Below are 26,578 nucleotides of genomic sequence, written 5' to 3'. Positions count from 1 at the left end.
ACATTGCTCTGGTACAGACAGGATCAGGGGAAGAGCCTGGAATCTCTGTTTTTATTGATGTCAAATGGAGCAGTGAGGAAGAAGGGAGGATTAACAGCCTCCCTTGATACCAAAGCCCGTCGCAGCCCCCTGCACATCACAGCCTCCCATCCTGGCCTCTCTGCCACATACTTCTGTGCCATGGATGCAGTGTCCTCCTGATGCTTCCAGTCTGTACCCAAACCTGCAGCTGTGGCTGCAGCCCACACCGCTGCTGCAGGGACTGCAGTTCTGAGGCTTCCTTCACTGTCTCTGGCTCTCTGCCTGAAAGAAAATTTCTGAGTTGAATGAGAAAAAAATGGTGTTTTAACTTTGATTTTCTTTATCGTGGAAGTTTTTTTAGAAGGAAGGAGGATTGTGAGGCAGGCAGAATGGGGAACAACATAAACATATCTTTTCCAAGAATATGAAGACTCCTCTTTTATGGCCTCAGTCAAAATCCATGAGTCTTCCATTACAGAGTAATTTTACATTTAGTGGAACTGTCGCAAATAATTCCTGTGAAATATGGAACCATTATTTGTATTTATATGCAAAGATAACATATAGCCATGGAGGGGAAAAGAGAATAAAAGCTTTATAATATAATATTCTATGAGAGGCTCCTTACCTACTTTTTCCTGCTGAAACATTGACTGCAGTAGACAGGCAATACCTATGTGATCTATAGATCAAGTCTTCGCAACATGTGGAGAGATTTTTATTGCAGGACCTTAAAAGAAAACTAAAAGGCTAATTTAAAAATCCTGAACCCACAATATTTCATGACAACAACATACATATACCTGATCTACAAACCCAGGATACATACAAATACTCTTATGTCTCTTTTATTTTTCCAACTAACTGTTAGAGTGACTACCTGCCAGATAAGCAGGAAGTTCATTCTCTCTTGTGAGGCCTTCCCCGTGCCGGCTCCTGACCTGTCTAAGAACCCGAGAGACTTGGGCAGTTTGGAAGAGGTTAGTGCAGCTCCCACACACCATCAGAGGTCCTCCCAGTAGACTCCTGCCTTGGCTTTTGTTGATGTCCAGTCTCCCCCATGGTCTGTGTAGGACTGCTGGACCACTGCTGATCCAGGCCCTGAAGAGTGACCCCACTCCAATGTCAGCTGGTCAAGGGGGCCTCAAACCTGGGTTCCCAAGGTCCACCATCATTGGAGCCCCAGAAAATCAAAGGATGCTGGATTCAGAGTGGTTCTGGCATTTATATTGTGAGTCCACACAACAATGCTTTTTTCCATTTTCTGGGACCCATACCTAACAGATAATATCTTTTGTTTTGTATGTCTCAGACCCAAGCACCTGATTATGCTCACTTTTTTCTAAAATGACAGTAGGCTTATGCATGGATCCTATTAAAGAAAGACTCGCTAAATAACCCCTAAACATCCTGCAACCTCTCTATAATCAAAATTGTCTTTAGTAACCCAAAGGGTGATTTATCCTACAAATGAGTCTCTCCAAGGTGACCTAAGCCAGTCTTTTAAGAGAGGCCACCCATGATTCTACATTGTCAAACTTCCTATTCTAAAGGATGCTTGCTTCATTGAATATGAGTAGTTTTCTGGGATTTTCTTGCTGAATAATAAAACTAATCCAAACATTATCACTCATAAGCACCCTGCTGCATGCTTTTTTGAGTCAATTTAATAAAACAAAGCAAAGTTACGTATTAAGTTCTAAGCTCCTGGCTAAGTCATTAGTGAAAAGACTTAGTTTAATGGCAAAGAAAATAGTATCTACTCTGATACAAACTGCTGCACCTCTAAGTGTCCTGTAATATTCTTGTACCAGAACAGTTTGCAATGGGAGTCACTCCCTGGTTCAAAGACCTTTATGCAACTCCAGAATGTTTCTGGTATTCGTTTAAACACTTTCTGAAAATTGGTATTCATAATATCAATTCTTTATTATTTTAGAGGCTTTACTTCCCTTTAACTACTCTGCAAAATGTCCATGCCTGCGTTTCTTATGACCCAGGAAGAGTGGCTCTGTTCCACAACCCTGCTCCTTCCTCTGCCAGGGGAGTGTGTATCCTGAGTGTGGTGGTTGTTCTTTTCCTCTCTTCTCCATGTGGTAGCACTGATTAGTGGGCTGGGTTAGTTATTAGTTGAAATCCAAATTCAGATCAGATCCCTCCATGATGCAGAATTATATACCCCAAGACACGTCCGTGAACATCTTCACAGGCCATGAAAAGTCAGGGATTTTTACTTCTTGGTCATTGTATGTGCAAGAGTCTTGGTACCTATAGCCTGCGATCCATTTTCTTCATCACTCAGGAATGTCTAAGGACCAATATATGGCTACAAATAATACAAATGTAGATTTATTTATACTGTACATTTAATTTGAAATTATAGTCCTTGGATAAATATTTTAAGGTGGAGTTTCAACATAGCAGGGCTACTTATTCCAAAGGCTTCAGTATTACCACCTTTCTGTTCTTTCCTTATATTTTCTCATTTGAACTTCACAGCAAAGGAATATGATTTTTTGTGTGTGAACGAGAGGCCCCACTTAGTTAACAGACACAGAGTGGTAGAACCAGCTTTTGACTGGGTGAATAGGAGAAAATATGCTACAAGAGAAGGAACTTTTGACCAAAAATTCCCTATCATCCCAAATTCATAAGCATGGGAGCTTCATCAATGATACATTGACTTCAACTGTGTTAGGAGCTGCAGAGATATAGCTCAAGAATCATGAAAACAGAAAGTCAAAAATTGATGCCTAAATAATTATCTCACACATTTTTTAGAGGCTATCAGATCAAGAATTAACACACAACAGGAAATGGAAAGAGCACTATTATCTGCCAAAATTACTCAGGCAGCATTTTAAGCAAACTTTCATAAAATAAATTCAGGAGAGAACCCTAACAGCTAATTCGGTAGTTTTTAAAGGAAAGAATTGAATAAGAGCACCATAATGAAGCTTCTCTTATTACAGCAAATCAGATCTTTAATAAATTTTCCTCATTTAAATTTTTTAGGAGAAAGGAAACTAGAAGGCATCAAAGAGCTCCAAGAATGGGGTGTCTCACCTCAGACCAGCTGTACTAAGGAGGACAGAGGTCTATATAAGCCCCAGCAATAACTCTTTGAATATGGATTGATTGTTCTCTTCACCACTGTTTTCACTGCTATAGCATGGGGTCAGTAATTGAGCAGCTTTCTCCAGGAATGACTTGGGAAAATAAGATGCTCACTGAAGCTACCAGTCAACAAAATTGTACTAAAAAAATCTATTCAAATTTGGCTGTCTCTTTTCCACTCAGTCATCAGCAATTGTAACCCAGCTTCCCTTTGACACCCTTTCACACAGTCTCAAGTTCCCTACTACATAAGCACAGTTCCTAAAGAAGAATCTCAGAAAATTTTAATCTTTGTAGAGTCCCTGGATTTACCACAAGACTTCTTGCCAGTCAGAAAAATATATTTTTTTCCGTATTCTCCACCAACTCTTTCTTCCGCTTCCTCCATTTTTGTTTGCTTGCATTTTGCTAACCAGTGAATTCAACTTTGTCCTTTTCAGGCTAGATCAGAACAAATTTCACTATCAGGAAAATCATCTTATAAGAAATATCCATGTATAAACAACAAAGGCCTACTGCATAGTCGAGAACTGTATTCAATATCCTATAACTAACCATAATGGAAAAGAATATGAAAAAGAGTGTATTATATATATATATATATATATATATATATATATATACAAAATTGAATCACTTTGCTGTGCAATAGAAATTACACAACACTGTAAATCAACTATGCTTCAATAAATTTTTAATTTAATTAATTTTAAGTTTAAGTTTATTTTAATTGGAGGTTAATTACTTTACAATATTGTATTGCTTTTGCATACATAAACATGAATCTGCCACAGGTATCCACGTGTTCCCCATCCTGAACCCCCCTCCCTCCTCCCTCCCTGTACCATCCCAAATTAAGCTTCATATGAAAGTAATTGAAAACAGTTTTCCTGTTTTACCAGTGAGATGGACAAGTCCTAATCAGTACCCTTAGATGCCAGATTCATCAGATTTTCTTCCCAAACCTCTAGACAAATAATCATCTTGATTCGAGGGGGCCTTCAAGTGAATCTATTCCAGAAATTATACGTGTAAAAACTGACCTTAATGTTTCAGCATTTACACCCTCCTAGATAACAGCACACTTTTTTTTTTTAATCTGTTTCTCCAAATTGTCCCAGTCTTCACAGCATTATCAGCTTCCACAGGGATTTGCTGCAGGTTAAAAAGGTCAGCATCAGCATAATACAGACCAAAGTTCCTGATACCCCTCAGAACCTACAGCACTGGCTGTAATAACTATAATGATAAACAAAATAAAATTTGACATGAAAACCGAACTTAGTTCCATCTTCCTTTAACTCAAGCAGAGGCTCTACTCTTACTGATTAAGCTGGAAGAACTTTGACCGTGTATTTATAATTCATATCATGAATATATCCTGAATGTTTACTTCCTCAATCTGTTACCAAAGCAAGTTTATTGTTAATGACTATTTGTCAAGAAATACTTATTTTTCATTTGTGAACTTGATTTCTGCATTAGACAGATATCAGATTTCCTACAACCTTTCTGTAGCATTTAACACCATGTTGCCACATACTGATTTCAACACTGAAAACAGTTTCACAAGGAAACCATTTATGACAGGAAAAAAATTTTTCAACAGAATTTATTGAAAGAACAAATATCCACTTGAGTCTCCAGATCTCTTCCTTAGAATAAAGGACTCTGATTCTGAAGATGAACTTTTGTATATTCTTAAAGTCAAGAGTATAAGCAAACTCCAAGACAGGTGAATAAGACTCAGACTTCAAAGAAATCCTTTAATTTGAAATTTAAAACATAAAAACCAAGTTCCTCTTGCTTCCCTTACTGACCCCTTCCCAACTTTCAAACACATAGATTTTCATTTATTTTCCTAGAATCACTTTGACTGAGAATGTATCATTATACATTATCCTAAAAGCGATGACCCAGGTGTTCAAAACTGAACCAGTTGGTTTTAAGAATGTGATGGTATAATAAGAAAATATTGGATATGACCATATCCACCACATAAAACAAGTATGTTCCCTCTGGTGGGACCTCCATGATAGTTTCTGGTGATGTTAATCCCCAGTGTGCAGCAGTTACCCCCCATAACCAGAGCTTCTTCTAACAAGTTCCATAAAACACTGATCAGATGCATCTGTTACCAATCCCACTTGTTGTAAGGATTAGGAAAGGGGAAACTTTTCTCAGTTGCAATATTTATGTCCACAAAAGGCATTTAAGGCTAGTAATTCTCTGCTGAATATACTTTTAACTCTGTCCCATAGGTTTTGGTGTGAACTATTCCTTTTCTTTGCTTTTGGCACCCTTGGTTACTTTTTCTTTAAATTTTGTCTCTACTTCATGGTTTATCTGGAAATTCATTTTTTCATCTCAAAAGAGTTTACATTTTTCATTTTTATATTTTTATGTTTTTATGTTAATTGGATTATGATCAGAGAATATCCCTATAAAAGCTCTACTTTTCAAAAAAGTTTAAGGTTTACTTTGGGACCACACATAATCACAACTAACTATTTGAAAGCTATGAATTCATATTTGTGTGTGCACCTAAGTACTCAACTTTTTTATTGTACTATTAAATTCCGTTACCTTTGTTTTGTTTTCTGTGAATTCTGTCACATTCTGAAAGAGGACAGTTGAAATCCCCCACTTATCAAAATTCTTCTTGCAATGGCTCATTTCATTTATTTAGCTTTGTTTTTGACGGGTATGATTTATCTCTCCATAAAGTCTGTCTTTTTAGCATAATGTTCTGAAAGCCATTTGTTTCTTCTTCTTCCTCTGTGATGCACTTTTCTCCTCAATATCCATTCTGCTATCTTTCCCTCCTTTTTTTTTTTTTTTTTTAAGTTGCTCAGTCGTATCCGACTCTTTGTGACCCCATGGACTGTAGCCTCCCTCCATGGGATTCTCCAGGCAAGAGTACTAGAGTGGGTTGCCATTTCCTTCTCCAGGGGATCTTCCCAACCCAGGGATTGAACCCGGGTCTCCCGCATTCCAGGCAGACGCTTTAACCTCTGAGCCACCAGGGAAGCCCTTTCCTTCCTTTACTTTGCCTCAAAATAAATTCTGTGTTGTCCAAACTTTCTTGTAGCTAGGTATGGCCATGAACTAAGTTCTGGTCAAAGAAATGTAACTATAAATGCCATGAGGTAGCTTCTAGGTATTTCTCTAAGACTCAGCATGCAAGCTTCAGCTCTACCTGCTGTCTTGAATCACAATTTCTTTCCCGTAGGAATAATTGGTCTTTTGAGATTCAACCATATCCTTCACTTGGTCCACTCACCATGTACCTTCCTTAATGAGATCCCCTTGGCTGGCCCAATAGTTCTCAATTTCCAGTTATTTTCCATGAACCTCTTCACATTGGAAAATATTTTCAGATATTTTTGCAAAACAGTATTTAAATCGATCATACTGCTATTTCTACTTGACTGTGGCTGAAATATGTTGGAAAATATAATTTTGCAAAGCTGGAAACTTTCAGAATTCCAGACAGAAACCACATAAAATTTCCCTTTGCATTGATTGGATAGCCAATCAATCTTATGATTTTTATCATCAGCATTCCTAGCCCAAGTGGTTTCCTTCATAGCTCAGTTCGTAAAGAATCCTCCTGCAATACAGAAGACCTGGGTTCAATCCCTGGGTTGGGAAGATCCCCTGCAGAAATGAAAGGCTACCCACTCCAGTATTCTGGCCTGGAGAATTCCATTGACTGTATAGTTCATGGGGTTGCAAAGAGTCGAACATGACTGAGCAACTTTCACTTACTAGTTCAGGGTTTTAGAGCAGGATTCATGATAAAAACTTCCCTGAAATTTGCTCTTGGCATGCAAACTTTCAAAAGGAAAAATTATCAAGTGCTTGGCTCTTGAAACAAAAAACATTTTCATTTTTAATGTATTTTCTCCTCTCAAAAATTTTTAGGTCTATTACAAAACACAAAGTCAAGATTTTGAACCTTTGGTCTCAAATCTCATTGGATTTTTTTTGCAATCTCCCTTTCCTGGCTCAATCAGATTCAACTCCAGAAGTTATAACAAGAGGGTTATAAGGGGAAAAATTAATTTTAAAGAAGGAAAATATGCAAGATGATATTTGAAACTATTATTCCACTGCATACAGAATTGGAGATTCTAATAATATAACCGTATGAATGCCAGTCTTGGTGTCAAAAAAAATTCCTTGGTGTTCAAACGCTTCTACTATGAGCTCAGTGCCCCTAAACAAGTTATACAATATACCTAAGCCTCATTTTTCTCATCAAAAAAGGAGGAAATAATAACCACTGGCCAGTTTATGACATTTAAAATAAGATGGAATGTATGTCAGGTAAACAGCAAAAATACCAGGACTTCTAGAATTGTGTGTTTTGGAAAAACCCACAAAGACAAGAGATGCAGCAGGTGTGTAATTTCCCCAGTGGCAGCACACATCCCCACAATCTGGGGCACCACCCACCAATCTAGCAGAGTCAGCATCAGACCCTACAAAAGGATCCCAGTCTTGAGACATGGAGATTTTAAGCTGCATTAATGAGAAGCACCAGGCCTTACCCCAGCATAAAGGCTGGGCTCCATGATTATAACAACAGAAAGTAAAAACTGTGCCTTCCAGTCCTCATCTGTCACCTCAGCTTCCTTCCAGTATTAACGTACATAATCACCAGGCTGGAGCTCTGTATGAGGACAATTCCCTCTCTGGAAGTTTGGCTTGCAGGGAATCCGTTGTTCCTACCTCTCAGTCAGTGAAATCCACAGGCAGAGTCCCTAGCACATAGGCTGGTGTAAATGTAGAATGAACTGGGGGCAGTGGGGGCAATGTGTCCAGTTCCATCACAATGCAGAAAGTATGTTTGTTCTCAGATCAAATAATGTATTCAACAAGTGTTTATTGAGTGTCCACTCTGTACCAGGCTATCTTGTAGGCACTTGAGATATTCCTATTAACAAAATGCTCAAAGATATCAAATTCATGGAGATTCCATTTTCATACGCATTAAACATAATAAGTAGGAGAAGGCAATGGCAACCCACTCCAGTACTCTTGCCTGGAAAATCCCATGGACGGAGGAGACTGGTAGGCTGCAGTCCATGGGGTCGCACAGAGTCGGACACGAATAAAGTGACTTTGCAAACATAATAAGTAGATTGTATAGTATATTAGAAGGTGAATCTATGGAGAGGAGAATCAAGCAGGGTAAAGGGATTAGGTAATGCTGAGGGTGGGGCACTGGAAAGTAGTTCCCCTTGCAATTTTAGATTAGGTGGTCAGAGAAGGCTTGCTGGAAGGATAACATCTGGGCAAACACTTGAAGAAAATGAGAGCATGAACCTTGAGGCTATCTGGGGCAAGAGGTTTTCAGGCAGAGGAAAGACTTCAGTTCTAAGTTAGCAAACGCCCAATGTGTTCAAGGACTGGGTGAAATGAAGAACCACAGGAGGGTTTAGAAAAAAGAATGACTAGCTCCCATAGAACGTCTCACTCTGGCTGTTGTGTTGAGAATAGACTACAGGTAGTCAGGATGAAATCAGGGAACTTGTCTGGTGGTCCAGTGGGTAAGAATCTGCCTTCCAATGCAAGGAATGTGGGTTCAATCCCTGGCTGGGGAACTAAGATCCCCACTTGTCACTGGACAACTAAGCCCCCACCGCAACTACAGAGCCCATGTGCCACAACTAGAGAGCCCACACACCATAACTAAGACTCAACACAGCCAAATGAATAAATAACCATTAAGTGATAAAAAATAAATGTATCATTAGTGACTCACTGATAAAAAAGAAAAAATGAAGGCAGGGAAGACTGTTGTGTTAACATCAAAAGCAAAAAGTTGTCCAAAAGGCACAAGCTTCCAGCTAGAAGATTAATAGGTTCTGGGGATGTAATGTACAGCTTGGTGATTATAAATAAAAAATTTAAATAAATTTTTATATAGTCAGGACCAATGGTGTCTGATGTTCTTCTGGGCTCAGAGCCTTCTTCCATAAAAAGAAGCCCATTCAGGAGCAACTGGTGTCTCTATACTTGCCAGTGAAGAGATGGAGACACATTGGATGACTGCTGGGAATCCTCTGCTTCTAATGATCTGTGAGTTTGAGGGGAAATGATAAAAAGGAGTCCCAATCTCAGATACATAAGGATGGCATCTCCCTGAGAACAAATACTGGAGCTTTCTTCTCTGTTTAGAATTTCTTGCTCAAAGTTGTGCACATCAAGGACTTGAGAAAATGATCCCACGGTGATGAGGGTAATGTGAAACACAGAGAGGGCAAATGAAAATCCTACACACCTCAGTCAATCAGCTCAGTTCAATTCAGTTCAGTCGCTCAGTCATGTCTGACTCTGTGACCCCGTGGACTGCAGCACACCAGGCTTCCCGTCCATCACCAACTCCTGGAGCTTACTCAAACTCATGTCTATAGAGTCAGTGATGCCATCCAACCATCTCATCCTCTGTCATCTTCTTCTCCTCCAGCCTTCAATCCTTCCCAGCATCAGGGTCTTTTCTAGTGAGTCAGTTCTTCACATCAGGTGGCCAGAGTATTGGTGTTTCAGCTTTAGCATCAGTCCTTCCAATGAATATTCAGAACTGATTTCCTTTAGGATGGACTGATTGGATTTCCTTGCAGTCCAAGGGACTCTCAAGAGTCTTCTCCAACACTACAGTTCAAAAGCATCAATTCATCAGTGCTCAGCTTTCTTTATAGTCCAACTCTCACACACATACATGACTACTGGAAGAACCATAGCCTTGACTAGATGGACATTTGTTAGCAAAGTAATGTCTCTGCTTTTTAGATGGACATTTGTTAGCAAAGTAATGTCTCTGCTTTAGATGGACATTTGTTAGCAAAGTAATGTCTCTGCTTTAGATGGACATTTGTTAGCAAAGTAATGTCTCTGCTTTTTAATATGCTGTCTAAGTTGGTCATAACTTTCCTTCCAAAGAGCAAGTGCCTTTTAATTTCATGGCTGCAGTCACCATCTGCAGTGTTTTTGGAACCCCAAAAAATAAAATCTGACACTGTTTCCACTGTTTCCCCATCTATTTGCCATGAAGTGATGGGACCAGATGCCATGATCTTCGTTTTCTGAATGTTGAGTTTTAAGCCAACTTTTTCACTCTCCTCTTTCACTTTCATCAAGAGGCTATTTCTTCGCTTTCTGCCATAACAGTGGTGTAACCTGGATATCTGAGGTTATTGATATTTCTCCCGGCAATCTTGATTCCAGCTTGTGCTTCATCCAGCCTGGCATTTCGCATGATGTACTCAGGGTGTACATGATGTAAGCAGGGTGATGATATGCAGCCTTGACATACTCCTTTCCATTCACCTCAGTGAATGGCTGTATGATAAGGATCTCTGCTTTTTCAACATGTTGAGTGATCTCCTCTATCTCTAGGAGACAGAGGCCTTTAGCATGACAATCTACATAACTTGCAGGGCCAAGTGCAAAATGAAAATGTAGTATCTCATGTGCAAAACTTCCTAAGAATGTCAAGATGGCAACAGCAGAGCATTAAACTAAGCATGGGGCCTTTTGGGCATGGGGTCTTATGAGACGGCACAGAATTCACACCCCTGAAGCTGGCCCTGGTCTTTAGCTTGAACTGCCATTATTCAAATTGTCCAGATACAGATGTCCAGACAAGAGCATGGGAGAGACCTTGCATTAATCTGATAATAGTTCAACCTTGTGGAGTAGAGAGTTAGGGCAAATTAACTGTGCCAATTGGTGTGGTACATCACCTCTCCACCTACCTCTGATCTGGTGAGATGTACTTGTTTTTGGCACCTGAAGACTGAATATAGGTCCTTTACCTTCGCTGACCCCAGCCGTGGCAGAGTCCCAGGTACTAGGAAAGATCTATCTGCAAAAGAAAATAAATACATAAATAAGTTATTAATCAAGCCAAATAAGAGGCTGACGGAGAAGGCAATGGCACCCCACTCCAGTACTCTTGCTTGGAAAATCCCATTGATGGAGGAGCCTGGTAGGCTGCAGTCCATGGGGTCGCTAAGAGTCGGGCAAGACTGAGCGACTTTACTTTCACTTTTCACTTTCATGCATTGGAGAAGGAAATGGCAACTCACTTCAGTGTTCTTGCCTGGAGAATCTCAGGAACAGGGAGCCTGGTGGGCTGCCGTCTATGGGGTCGCACAGAGTCGGACACGACTGAAGCGACTTAGCAGTAGCGGTAGCAGTAAGAGGCTGAGTTTTACCATGAGCTGTTTTACAAACTCAGGAGAAGCACTCACTGTGTTCGCCATAGGTGCAGTCTATGCAGGTGTTGGAGGAGGTCATCAAGAGGGTGTGACCAAGAACTGGACTTGTACCTGGACAGAGGTTCCCTATCCGCTCCCTGACCTTAAAATGTATGTTCCACTCACTCTTCCTGCGCAAGCAATCACTTTCAAGGATGCAACCTTGAAAGAGCTATATGGTGTTGAGACCCATAAACCAGATAAGGCCTCTAGATGAATTTATAAAATTCTAATGGGTGTGTTCAGAGATCTTCTCATCCTCTAGCTGCCCAGAACAAGCATCATAAGGAAATTCCTTTGCTTATTAAAACTGACACCTACCAACCTAAAGTGGTCCACCTCTTTCTTTAGCCTCTCCTTGCCCTCCATGTATGGGGGCAAGTCTGTGAACCAACAACAGGATCCCAACTTACCTCTCTAGGTAACACTTCAGTTTTTCTATCATAGAAGAGGCTGTATCATCATCGAAAATCGTTTAGCAAAGCCTGGAGCACTTTGGTTGTCTTCTCTTCCAAGGCTAGGAGCAAAGATGTGAAGAAGTAACGTTTAGAAGGGTGTAGGTTCTAGTTAAACCCCCAGGCTCTGAAATCAAATACTTCATTCACTCATATATTGATTCATTCATTTACTCCACAAATACTGAATTCATATTATTTGATAGACTTGGTAGTGTCTCAAGCCTAGTGAATATCTATTGAATAAACTACGGAGCAGGCAGTGGAGAGACAGACCTGGTACTAATTTTGGCTTCATCACTTTGAACAGTGCGTGACCTTGGATAGTTTACTTAGGCTTTCTGATTATCTGTTCCATCATCCATGAAATGGGAATGGCACAGTATTAACACCTACTTTTTATTGTCATGTGGAATAATGTATGCAAAGCCTTAATTTTTATAATTATTATTCATTCCTATTGGTTTAACTAGACACAGAAGGCAGCATGTATCTCACAAGCCTGCACTTCTGTCTCTGTCACTAATTCAACAAGAATCAGGAGAAATGAGAGAGGCTCACTCATAGTTCAAGGTAAGATGCCATTGTGTTTTATTTTTGTTGTGGTTCTTCTGCCAGTCGAGAAGCACTTGTGTGTCTTGGCATCTCTAAGACAAGAAAAAAAATCACATATGGAATCACAGTACTTGTATGTACCACTAAGGACCCAGTAGCTTTAGTGACTTAGGAGTTTCACTTCTGAAAGAGAAATCACTACTGAAAAGCACAAACACCTCAGGCCAAAAGGAAGGATGTGCAATCACTGGCACAAACCAGCAGCTCAGCCCTCATGCACGTTGTGTGGTTCTTCCAGGACAGGGCTGTCAGTCCAATCCAAGAGAAAGTGCAGTTCACCCTAGCCCCCAGGCCTGGAGCAGCCATGATCTCTGCTTTCACCTTGACACTTGGGATGTTGTTATTCCTGATGAGAAAAATGACAGCTTAAAACTGGCTGGTTTTATAATTTCTCTTACCACCCATATTTATTAATTGAATGCCATGCTCTTTCTGTTCATCATGACAAAAGCCTTGTATTTTCAGGAAGAACCATTGGAGGCTCAGTGACCCAGGCAGGGGGCCATGTGACCCTCTCTTAAGGGATGCACCTGACATTGAACTCTACCTACAAAATGTGGGCCTTCCTTCCTCTTTGGGCATGTCCAATACCCCCAAAAGTTCTTAAGGTGCCTCCTCTCTGGGGCATCATGAAAAATGAAGAGAAAGGTCATAAAGGTTTGCAGGCCCTTCGGGTTAGAAGTCAACATCCTTTCAGTTGCAGAAATCCTCCATCTGAGCACCAGACACTGTTTTCTGTGCACTCTTGTGGGTCTTCAAAACCCTGCTCATACCGAGTAGGGGACAAATTGTCCTCTAATAGCTCATTGACCGAACCTACGAGACTAGTAATGCAGGAAAGGAATGTTCTTTGCCATCAGTTATTTTAAAATATGTACCCTGTGATTTTCTGATAATACCCTTGTAATTAAAATGTCTTCTATAAATCAATAATAAAAACATTAATTTCCCTGGAGGAAAAATGGGCAATCTACAATAAGAAGTACAAATGGACAGCCAATTTATAATGAGGTATACAAGTTCCTTAGCAGAGAAACATAAAAATAGATCAGTGTGATTCATTTTCCACCTATTAGAGCAATGAAGGTTACACACACACACACACACACACACACACACACACACACACAATCATGGAATTCCTTCTTTGTTAGTCCAAGGACTTTACCCAGCCTTTTCCCAAATGGGCACCACTAGCCTTGAGCCACTCACTCTGAGACCAGAAATAAAGACTGCAAATACTCAACTCAAGACCAACCTCATCTAACCTCAGTGCAAGCTTATATACCTGAAGAGCAATTCTTTCAGTCCTGAGAAACTAGACAAAATGATGCCTGGGCTGGGGAAGGAAATAGAGAGAAAACAAGGCTTTGAGAAAACCAGAACAATGTTAAGAGATCCAATTTCCCAACAAACTCTGTAGTTTCTTCAGGAAGAGACAAGAAAAACAGCAAGAATTTTGGAGCCAGAAATGTCAAAGACAGAAGTTCCCCTATTGTGAAATATTCCATCCAGGTATGCAACTTGGCCATGTGCTACTCAGAGACACAGTGCCAAGGGCACCGGGGGAGCTGTACAAAAACCTCAGGGGCCCAGGTAACAGGTGCAGTGCAGGTGGTAGCCTCTGACCAAGGAGCCCTGTGCTCTCTCACAGTCTGCCAGGATATCATTAGAAGATAGGAAAAATGAAATCAGCTATAATTATTTTGAATTCCAGGGGCACAGCAGTTCTTTGACTGAAAATGGGTTGAGGGGAAAGGGTCTCAGTAATGGACCTGCTCTCAATTAAGCCAGCTCTCCCCTGTGCTTTGAGGCTTCCTTGAAGGATATTTAGGAATTAGGTTGTAATAACTTGCATCCCAGTCTTGGCCCTACTGCTTATCTGCTATGCAAATTTGGCCACATTAATTGGTATTTCAGAGCTTTAATTTTTCATCTGTAAAAGAGAAATAAAAATAATCACACAATATAACATGGGGATGAAATGAGAAAAGATAGGCTAAAAGAAACAGATCAGGTCTCAAAGCCCTATAGCAATTCTGCCCTCTTACAGCAATCTCTACCTAGTCCTGACCACCTAACAAGACTTAACAACCTCCCAGTTTATCACACCATCCAGTCTCAACCTCCACCCATGACCCAGGCTGTTGTGATCAATAAGTCGTATTCTCTCCCTTAAGGACCCAATTTAAAAAACTTAATGGAGTGACAGATAGATATATAGCACTGCCTTCTATAGAGTAGAAGAATTAGGTAGTTCACAGAAATTATCATATTTATGACCAGACATCACTAATCTTTGTGAAGGTATCCCTGCTTTATACAATCAAAATAATATTTTGAATCAAAATAATCAGTATAGTATTCTACCTTTTCTTTTCCAAAGCAAAATTAAACAGAATATTCAAAGTTATCTCAAACACAGGCTGCATATTTTTTTACTTCCATCTGCACATGGAGATAAAACAACAAAAATAATGAGAAATGCCCTTGTATTCAAAAGACTCAGCATAAACTATTAAGTAATCATTTTCCAAACATTCATTGATCAGTTAGTTGAAAGTGAAGAATTTATCATGGACCAACACACATTGGTAGGAGGATTAGAAAATAAAGATCATGCCCTCTTGAGAAAAGACTTATTGGACTTCTCAATGGGTACAAAGTTGTACAGGGTTTCTGTAGGATTGTGTAGCAACGTGTAGGATTACTCATTTATCCCCCTGCCGCCTTTCCCCTTCTTCCCCTGAGGTAACTGTAAATTTGTTTTTGAAGTCTATGTGTCTGCTTCCGTTTTATAAATATTCATTTTTTCATTCATATTGTTAAATTTTTTATAAGATTCTTTTAGACAAAGCTGCTAAATTCAAGGCACTTTCTGTAAACTTAAATTGGCTCAAATGTTTGCAAGACATTTACTATTTTGCGTTTCATTGGGAAAATAATAAGATAATAAGATCATGTATCATTTGCTGAGTGATCACAGGCCCTATGATACCATCAATAATGATAATAGCTAACATTTGTTAAGCACTTAATATGTGCATCACACACATTATTTAATCTTTACTACAGCCCCATGAAGTGGGTACAATTATTAGCACCAAGAAAACTGAGGCACAGAGAAACTAACTAATTTGCCTGAGAACAGTCAGTAAAAGGAGAGCCAGCTTAGAGTACAGGTCAGTTCAGTTAGTTTAGTTCAGTCGCTCAATCATGTCTGACTCTTTGCAACCCCATGAATCGCAGCACGCCAGGCCTCCCTGTCCATCACCAACTCCCGGAGTTCACTCAGACTCACGTTCATTGAGTCAGTGATGCCATCCAGCTATCTCATCCTCTTCCTCTTCCTTGTCCCTTTCTCCTCCTGCCCCCAATCCCTCCCAGCATCAGAGTCTTTTCTAATGAGTCAACTCTTTGCATGAGGTGGCCAAGTAGATTCCCCCAAATTCTGCATTCTCAACCACTATACTTTGCTAACTCCCACATTATCTGTAGTTCTCACCACAAAACCACAGTTTTGTATTATTATCCTCATTTTACAGGAAACTGGGGACTGAAATTGTGGTAACTTCTCAAAACCCAATCCAGTTAGTTAGTGGCAAGGCTAATTAACACTCAAACTTAAATCTATTTGGCTCCAAACCACACTCACGTTTCACTTTGCCCTTCTGTATAATGCTGCTGTCCATGGCTTCCCCACAGGAGAGAATGGCCATGTGCAAAGATTCCACACAGAAAACTGTCTGTCTTGTTGTGTCGCACAATTTTATCTCTCATCCTGACTTGTTCACGGTCATCTTACATGAATTCATGTAAGGTAAGCCTGTTAAATGTGCGAATAGCACAATGCTGAGATAGGCAGCTATAATGTTAGATCATATTAGATGGATTGTAACAGACAAAATAAAATTTAATGGTGAAAACTACATACCACACTTCTGCATATATTTTTATGAAAATTGATTGCAGTGTATAGAATCAGGGACCCTGGACTTACAGTATCTTTTGTGAACATGAACTGGTTGTACAACCCACTCACATTAGCTCAAGGAAAAGGAGAGCGTCTGAGAGGATCCAGGTGAATCTCATAAAACCCATTTGCAAACAATACAGCTAGACCTCACAGGAAGAAGAAAGCCATCAATTTGCTGTTCTTTCTAAACCTAGTCCTCTCAGAAAGTAGAATCAGTTCTCTTGGGAAACCAGCTTCCACTGTAAGCCTGCTAGTTTCTGCCCTACAATAACCTGAGCATGAACCTACCTAGCTTTCATTTGCCAAGAGATGACTCCAGCTGGAACTCAACAGGGTTTTACAGCTCTAGTGACAAATATTGTCCAACTACCATTTCTATACCCCGACTCCAAATTCGTAAGCCCAGGATTTATCCAGACTCAATATGTTATAGTCAGGAAAACAAGGTCACTTTTTACGAACATGACCCTAGATTCATCTCTTAAGGGGCACTTCCAGTGGAGGGGATATAGGCTGGAAAGGAGTCCCAAAAGTAGAAAACAACTACAAGCTCAAAATTATATCATGTGAAGAATCAAGGATGTCATATGAAGAAACCAGGGATGTTCATAAGGAATACTTTTAAAAACCAGAACAGAGCTGTCCTTGGGTTTTCAGAAGCATATAATACAAAATGCACAGGTTGTCACCTACTCTACGTGGTGTAGCATAGCCAGCTGAAGCCGAGGAATCGCTGGACTTCCAGTCCTCATCTTACCCTAACCCCCAGGGCGCCAAGGGCTGATCCTAACTGGTTCCAGTTTTGTCTTGGTGTTTTACATCAGTGTTTGACCTTCATCGTGAATCGCTGTGTGCTGCCACTAGGTGGCAATGTGGACATTTTATTTAAAAGACCATGGATGGTTTGCTGTACAGGTGGCCCTACAGATAGTGCAGAGGTGTGCATTTGTGCTGCCTTTGATGGGTTGGAAATCCCTTTTGATTTCTAAAGTAAATGAAGAGAACTTACAGCAATAATAGACTCCTTTGAACAACTAACATATATTCAAAATTCTGTAACAGAGACCTGTGGTAAAAATGGTGAAGACCCAGCAAGTTTCATTGGCTATTCTGTGGCTTCAGTTACACTGTAAGTTGGGGAGTTTCTGGATATGGGAAGATGAAGACTAAATGGAAATGAAGAATAAATGGATGTTTTTTCAAAATTCTGAAAGGGATAAGGGATTCCCAGTGACTAAACTGGAGTGCCGTCTTGGAAATGTGTAAGGAAAGAAATTTGTAGAAATGCTGCACTAATGGTAATATTCTCTGCTTGCCAATATCTTTGAGAACAGGGGTAAGTGGAAAAAATGAAGTGGAGCAGAGTCCCCGATACCTGAGTGCCCAGGAAGGAGACCTCATCACAATCAACTGTAATTACTTAGAAGGAATGACCACCTTACAGTGGTTGCAACAGAATCCTGGAGGAAGCATCATCTCCTTGCTTACTCTGAGCCTAGAGATGAAGAGGAAAGGAAGAGTAAGTGCCACAATAAACAGGAGGGAACGTTACAGCTCCCTGAACATCACAGCCTCCCAGCCCACAGACTCTGCCATCTACTTCTGTGCTGTGGAGACACAGTGCTCTGCAGATATCTGGAACCCGTACCCAAACTCTAAAGCTGAAAGGCATCGTGTCTTCTCATCCTTATCTTTCCATATTCATCTGTCTCTTTCATCAGACCGATGAGACTCCTTTGACCAACTAAAATATATTCCAAATGATGCATTTCAAAAACTTTTTAAATTTAAGATTTTCCCCCTGCAGACCACCCCTAATCACTAAAGCATCATCACCAAGTATGTTAACTAGAACAATATATGATCTATTGCATAAGAAGTAGAATATATACTCTCTGGAGCTAAATTGCCAGGGTATAAAAATGCTGGTTCCACCTCTTACTAACTGGATGATCTTGGTCAAGTTACCTTTCTCTATGCCTCAGTTTTTACTCAATTATTTAAAAAAAAAAAAAAGGAAACCATTAACCACAGTACCTAAGTCCTATTTGTGGGATGACATGTGATAACACATGCAACATGCTTGAAATAGTCCCCAGTCCATGTACATGCTAAGTCACTTCAGTCATGTCCGATGCTTTGTGACCCTATGGACTGTAGCCCACCAGTCTCCTCTGTCCATGGGATTCTCCAGACAAGAATACTGGAGTAGGTTGCATTCCTTCTCCAGGGGATCTTCCCGACCCAGGATCAAAGCCACGTCTTCTGCATCTACGGCACTGCAGGCAGGTTCTTTACCACTGAGCCACTGGGGAAGCCAGTCCATAGTTAGTATTCTATAAATGTATGAAAGTGAAAAGTGAAAGTGAAGTCGCTCAGTCGTGTCTGACTCTTAGCGACCCCATGGACTGTAGCCCACCAAGCTCCTCCGTCCACGGGATTTTCCAGGCAAGAGTGCTGGAGTGGGTGCCATTGCCTTCTTCGGTGGTAGATATTACTAGTAGCATAATAGATTTAGATGCATCATAAGTTTACTAATACTCACTGACGTGTTAATACCTCAGATCTTTGGAGAAATGAATTGGATGTAAATAACAAGCACCTAATGATGCTAATGCTGAAACTCCAGTACTTTGGCCACCTCATGTAAAGAGCTGACTCAGTGGAAAAGACTCTGATGCTGGGAGGGATTGGGGGCAGGAGGAGAAGGGAACGACCGAGGATGAGAGGGCTGGATGGCATCACCGACTCGATGGATACAAATTTGAGTAAACTCCGGGAGTTGGTGATGGACAGGGAGGCCTGGCGTGCTGCCATTCATTGGGTCGCAGAGTCGGACATGACTCAGCGATTGAACTGAATTGACCGAATAATAATTTTAGCTTCCAAATTCTTTTCTAATAATACCCATCAATTATTGACCTTTTAAAATCATCTTAGGAAAAACATCAAGTGGTCTTAGAAAACCTTGTAGAAGGATAACTTTATGTTTGGGGTGAGTGGGAAGATAAAAAACTGGCTAAAGTGGCCCTATGGAAGCTCAACAACCGCTTTGGAAAAAACACAGATTCTAAGTTTCTCACATGAAGAATTCTAACAGAAAACTGTGTTTATGAAAATTCATGAAACAAATTATCAAACCCAGTGGGTCTCGGTTGTTGGTTCTCTACTTCTGCTTCACCAAGGATTCCTTGCATCATTATTCCTCACCCCCAATGGAATTCTTAACATAAGCATGAGAACTACTGTTAATAGGGATTTTCCTTCCCCAGTGGCTCAGCAGTAAAGTATCCTCCTCAATGCTGGAGGTTCAATCTCTGGGTTGGGAAGATCTCCTGGAAGAGGGTATGGCAACCCACTCCAGTATTCTTGCTTAGAGAATCCTCATGGACAGAGGAGCCTGGCAGGCTACAGTCCATAGGGTTGCAAAGAGTTAAACACCACTGAAGTGACTTAGCATGCACATACTATTGCTATTATTGTTCTTGTTGCTCAGTAAAATAATGCACACACTAACTTATAACTAAATCTTTTTCTTTTAAAATCAAAGATTTTTTTAAATCAAAATACTACTGGCACATGTCTAAAAAGTAAGAGGTATTACAAAGGTCTCTTCTCCCACTCCCACCACATAAAAAGAAAAAAAAAAAACCACAGCAATATGATGTTCTACTTCCACTGTCGATCTAACTCCATTTTAGCAGTTTCTAAGTTAGATGCTTTCTCCTTGATTTGTCAGTATTAGACATTATCTGCGTATGGCTGATTTATGTTGATGTACGGCCAGAAAACAATACAACATTGTAAAGCAATTATCTTCCAACTAAAAATAAATACATTTTAAAAAATATTAGACATTATCTACCGACTTTCTTTTATGGTAACACAGCATCCCTGTCACCTTCCTAACATGGTTATATCACAATATGGAGTTAAACCAATAGTCATGACAAATATGATTATGACCATGTCAATATCATCACTGTCCAGCTAAAATGAGTACAGTGATTACATTTCCTTTCTAGTACAATTGAAAGTGAAAGTGAAAGTCGCTCATTCATGTCCGACTCAGCGAATTCTCCATGCCAGAATACTGGAGTGGGTAGCCTGTCCCTTCTCCAGGGGATCTTCCCAACCCAGGAATTGACTCGGGGTCTCCTGCATTGCAGGCAAATTCTTTACCAACTGAGCTATCAGGGAACTTGTAGTTAATAGTTGCCTCATTTTTTTCATTTGTCCTATATCAATTTCCTATTTATTTTGTGAGTTCAACAGATTTTTTAAAATATTTGTTAATAATTTCTCCCAAATGCATCAAATATATCAAGTAGAGTATCCTTTTTTTTTTTTCCTACAGATTCTCTGTTCCGTGACCCCTATCATCAGCCCTGTGTGAACTAATCACTCTTTGACTTTGTTGCACAAATGTTATTCTAGGACTTTTTAGCATTGCTCACCGTACTGGTTATCTTGCATCTTGAACCTCACGTATCTTCATTTTTTGGTTCAGTCCTTATTTTTTATAAAACACATTCTCTGAAACGTCTGTAATAAAAGCTGCATGGGACTTTTCTTCCATCACTCTTTGCATGCCTGAAAATATCTTTATTCTACCCTCACACTTGATTAGTATTTTGACTAAATATAAGACTATAAGTTGAAATTCCATCAGTATTTCCAATATTGGGGAAGAGAAGCTATTTCCATTGAGTTTTTTAATGAGAGGGAAGTACAGAGCACTTCTGGTGACTCTCTCAATACTTTGAAGGTAGCATTCCACTATTTCTTTATATCCAGAGTTGCTGTTAAGTAGGGTGATACCACTTTGAATCTTTCTCTTTTATGACTTTTTTATTATTTCTGGACAGGTTTAGGATTCCATCTTTTTCCTTAATATTTTAACATTTCAATTCAGTAAATGTGAGTAACTAGGTGAAAGCACTTCTAAGCTCCATGGATAAAATGTCTGAGACACTCTGCTGTCAAGGAGCTTATGACCTAATAGACACACTGTTCATCCTATGGTTATATTCACTTTTACATGCATCCACGTTCTTCACCCTGGATAAGACTGTTGTCCAGGGAAGGTGACAAACATTACTTGCTATTCTGAGCCTGTCACACTTGTGAGAAAATTCATAAGAATTAAACACTTCCTCAGGATTAAGAGTTAGTCTTCTTCATTAAAGAGCCAAGAAAAGTGATGCTAAACCACATTTATTTCACAAATACTGGGTACATTAATCATACTGTTTTATTCACTTTTTTAAGGACAAAAGTGGGGTTTGTTTTAGTATAAAAGAAAAAAAATAGTAACTCCTCAGGAATCTTAACAAAGGAAGGGAATATTTCACACTCAGAGAACAAACACCAAGGTACAAAATTACAACTGTTTGAACTCCAGACTTGTCCCATCTCCTCCAGAGCAGAGATGGGGAGACGGATGAAGCAAACAAGCAATTCTGTAAAACAAAGACTTAGAAACCCTATAAATATGATTAAAATATAAACTTCTGTTTTGCTTTTTTAAAAAAAAATGTCTTTTAATATATCAAAAGGCCTGCTTTAGTGACATGCTAGTCCCACTGGGGGAAAAAAAAAAAAAAACCCACTACCCCCTTGTCAGTAACATGCTCAAGTTGACCAGTCAACACATATTTCCAAATTCCTGTGTGTACAAGTACGTGTGTGCCTTTTTAAACCCGGAGCTCAGGTGATGGCTACTGATATCATGGACTTCCACCTGTTAACCAACCAATGTCAGCCTCCCCAGAAGGGCAAGCAGGGCAGAGAAAATCTCTGAAGTGGTAGTGATGGAATAACAGCCCCAAACAGCCAACCTTTCCAGCACGGCCGTCCCCATCCCCACCCCAATTCAAAAGGAGATCTTTATTTCTAACCAGACTACTTGTCTCAAATTTGGGTTCCCCATAACCAGAGTGGCTTTTTCTCTCTAAAGAGAAAACACATATTTATCTGCACACACACACATATTTTTTTTTGTTTTTACATTTAAATATAAAAATACTACTCTGCTTTGTGTTATAAATGGAGGACCACAAAATGAGAACTTTTTCTTTTAAGGTAGGGCTTAGCAGCAGCAGCAGCATCCATCCATTTACGCTGAGACTGTCAGGGCGTTGAGCCCCAGGCAAGGGAAGTCCCACACCAGGGGATCTAGGGTGTGTTCCCGCCTAACTTCCCACCCTTCCTTTCCCCCTAAGTTTCACTTTTAATAGAAAGTTGGTTACAACTTCGTAAGTAATGGAACTTCCCACCAAGAAGGGAAATCCTAACCTCAGAATCCAGCACCCCAGTCCCTCAGAAACCACTCAGAAAAGTGCTCCCCATGCCTTCACAATGACTGGGCTCTCTGTCCAGAAAGCTATGCATATTGGACAAACACACCTGATTAAATTGAAGCAATGGTTATGTTTCCCCACACCCAAAAAATGCACGAGAAAGCTTTGGTGATAGGAAAAAGAAAGGGCGGAGATAGGTAGATGGTTGTGAAGTGATAAAAAACTTGACTCCTTCAATCCTGACTAAAGAAAGCAAGAGATATTAACTGGGTGTGAGCAATTAAAAAAAAAAAAAAAACTTGATTTTCCACCCTTTGAGTTATTGCTATTATGACATTGAGAGGGGCGAGAGTGGGGGCAAGATGTAGAATTGAGAGGGGTTTTGAGGGCTGCAAGCCTAGGCCACTTAGTTCTTGCACTGGAAGAGCTCCTCGCCCATTTCGTTCAGAAGACATGTGCGGATGAGGGCTTCCGTCATGGCGGAGGGGTCACAGTTGGCAGACGGGTGACGGTCTTCAAAGTAGCCTTTCTTCTCCTGGCCAACAGTCCGAGGGATGTGGATGCTGGCACCAAGGTTGGCCACGCCGGCAGAGAAGTCCTTGGTGTTGGAGGTTTCATGGAATCCAGTTAGGCGCCGGGCATTGTAAAGGGCCCCCTTGGGTTTGCAGGCTCGGATGTGGTAGTACTGTTGCCCCTTGCTTAGTTTCTCAGTGCCCTCTTCAGTGTACTTTAGACCATTCTTCTCTCACATGGCCTTGGTGCTAAATATGTTTTTAATATGTTGTCTAGGTTGATCATAACTTTTCTTCCAAGGAGCAAGTGTCTTTTAATTTCATGGCTGCAGTAACCATCTGCAGTGATTTTGGAGCCCGAAAGACTGGAACAGGTTTGAAGAGAAATTAAGATTTATATTTTAGCTAAACTGGGTTTATGATACCCATTGGAAATCTAAATGAAGATGCCATAGACAAAGTTCAATAAATGAGTTTGGAACTTAATAAAGAGATCAGGGATAGATCTAAAACTTCAGCTGTCATTGATATGTAGATAGCATGTAAAGCCAAGGGACATGGGGAGATAGATTTTCTGGGAATAAATAGAGTTAGTGAAGAGAACTTGAATCAGATTTGGGTACTATGACACAAAGGTGAGCAGAAAAGGGAAAAAACACAGCAAAGAGGACCAAGAGGTAGTGACCATATGGCAGGGGAAAATCAAAAGAGCCAAGAGAGGGACCTGTATGACTGAAAGAGGGGACTGCTGAGAGATTGAGCAAGATAATAACAAAGGTGACCACTGGATTTGCAGCAAGGGAGTTCTAGTGCATTTGGCAGAAACAGCGTCCTGAGTTGGGAGGATGGACAATGAATTGAAATTGGTTAAATAAAAATAATATGGCCCAGTTGGTAAAGAATCTGCCCGCCGATGCAGGAGACACCAGAAACACAGGTTCGATCCCTGGGTCAGGAAGATCTCCTGGAGTAGGAAATGGCAACCCACTCCAGTATTCTTGCCTGGAAAATTCCATGGACAGAGGAACCTGGTGGGCTACAGTCCATGGGGTCGCAAAGAGTCAGACACAGCTGAGTACACAGGAAATAAAGAGTTAATGGGAAGTAAAGCAATAGAAGCAGAAAAGATAGTCCATTTGAGAAATTGTGTTGGGAAAGAAAGCAGGGAAATGAGAGCTGAGAACAAAACAGAGGTGAGGGAGCAGTTTGCTGTTCTGTTGGTTGGTTTGTTCCTAGAACAGTAGACAACAGGGTACATTTTCAAAAGGTAAAACTATTTTAAGGTGTTCCTTTACTGTTACTATTGATAGAAACTCATATCTAATTTATAAAACTAAAGATGGTCATGGATTAAATCACTAAATAAATGTAAATGATTTGTTTGCAGAAGAGTGACCTCTGGGGGATTGCCTACATTCTTACTTGTAATTTAACTGTGTTTTCTGCATTAGCCCTGAAGTTTGAGTAGCTCAAGTTTAAATTTTCTTAGCTGAATTAGCATATGTCCTGGTTATATACCTTATTAAGGCAATACCTAAGTCTCTTCTAGTGTAACAAATGTTTGAAAAATTAATGTTGATTGTGGGAAGACTAACATTGTATCAGCCAAAGTGAAGTTCTGAGGGAAAGGTGACATTTTCAATCATTCTCCAATAAAAGTCATGAAATTTCTCTTTTTCTAAATAAATTCAAGGTAGCACTTCAGAATTATATTTACCCTCATTGAAGTCACTGCAATTGAAAGGAAAGATGCCAAAGAAGCATAGACCAAGCAGTCACTGCTCCCCCAGTGTCTGTCACACATGATAAGACAAGAACCCCAGAGACCCCAGGCCCCACAAGCAGTGCCTGCCCATGACACTACTCCAGAGAGCGCCAATAATATTTTATTCTGTGTGATGGCAGCTTCTGGAATTTTGCAAGAGAAAGGCCAAGTCATCCAGGTACTATTTACCCTAAGAATGTAGCCCACAAGCCTAAAAAAGACCCTTAAAATCCATAGCTGGTAACTAGTTGCAGCTTGTGTTTTTCTTCCCACTGACTCCTGTTCAGGTTTGGATTCACTACTGCTAAATTAGATGTTTATTTTCTTTTAAGTATTATTTCAAAACAGAGCTTTGTGATGACTTGAAGTGTGTCTGTGTACGTGTATGTAACCTTCATTAATATTTCATAACAAATTCCCACTCTATTTAAAAGGTTCAGATCAGGAAATAGATTTTATGAATTAAATATCTTTGTTTAGTCTTTCTGCTAGAAGTCACAGTGTACTCTTGGACAGAAAGATCAGACTCTCAGAGGATATAAAAATTTACTTAACAGATTGTCTTATCATTCTGGAGGAGGAAATGGCAACCCACTCCAGTATTCTTGCCCGGAGAATCCTGTAGACAGGGGAGCCTGGTGGGCTGCTGTCCGTGGGGTCGCACAGAGTCGGAAACAACTGAAGCAACTTAGCATGCAACATGCATAGCATATCATTATAACATTTAGAAATACCACTGATTAGAAGCTACATAATGGACAGCATGACTTAAATTTATCTGTTAGTCATGAGTGGGAGACTTCATACATTACACATGCACTCCAACAGTACAGTCTGTAATACAGAGGGAAATTCTAGATAGTCCCTAACAACCTCTCCCAGCCTGAGAGATCTACATTTGGCCTCAAGCGTTAGCTATTTGAAAATAAGTCAAGGATTCTGTGGCCACTGGAATTTGGAATAAAATTCAAAGCACATTTGAGCAAGCAATATTTTTCATTTAGGCAAGGAAGATTGTAGAGTTTGTAAAAACATAGATTGCATGGGTCCCTTTTTAAAAAAAAATGTTATTTGCTCAAGATATACAGTCAGGAGACAGGGAAAAAGAATGAACAAGTGTTAAAAGCCCATTTATTCAGACTATACTTCAGATAAATGTGTCCTGTCAGATAGTAAATAAAAGCATCTTCCAAAGAGGTTTAGGATATTGGAAAAAAGTCACGGGACACTATTTCATACTAGCCTCCTGGATATCACAATCATATTCTGCTATTAGGGAAGACAATATATATTTTCTTAGTTGTGTGTTCTTTTCTTTGTGAAGGCCTTATTAACCAAACTGATCTATCCAAGCACACCAATCAGTGAAGGAGGACAGGAACAGTCAGCCAGAGCCAGCAGGACCAGCTAAAAGACACTCCCTTCCATCAAGCCAAAGAATTGTATGACTCTGTGTGTCCCTGATTCTCCCTTGGTCACTCTGAACTCAAATGTGAGAGCTTGAAACCTTTATGTTTCAAAGGATTGGATGCTGAGGGAATTTGA

At 40.1% G+C, this 26,578-nt stretch overlaps 1 non-coding gene and 1 gene segment (V, D, J or C); one reads left to right on the top strand and one right to left on the bottom strand.

Moving 5' to 3' along the window:
• Window positions 1-26,578, top strand: part of LOC138443432 (M1-specific T cell receptor alpha chain-like) — a 1,249,782-nt gene that overhangs the window by 919,718 nt on the left and 303,486 nt on the right.
• Window positions 6,096-6,167, bottom strand: TRNAS-GGA (transfer RNA serine (anticodon GGA)). The gene has a single exon. It is a non-coding gene; the product is annotated as a tRNA-Ser (tRNA).

The sequence above is a fragment of the Ovis canadensis genome, chromosome 7, assembly GCF_042477335.2.
Source record: "Ovis canadensis isolate MfBH-ARS-UI-01 breed Bighorn chromosome 7, ARS-UI_OviCan_v2, whole genome shotgun sequence".
In the NCBI taxonomy this organism is placed as follows: Eukaryota; Metazoa; Chordata; class Mammalia; order Artiodactyla; family Bovidae; genus Ovis; species Ovis canadensis.
This window is presented reverse-complemented; position numbering and strand designations above follow the sequence as displayed.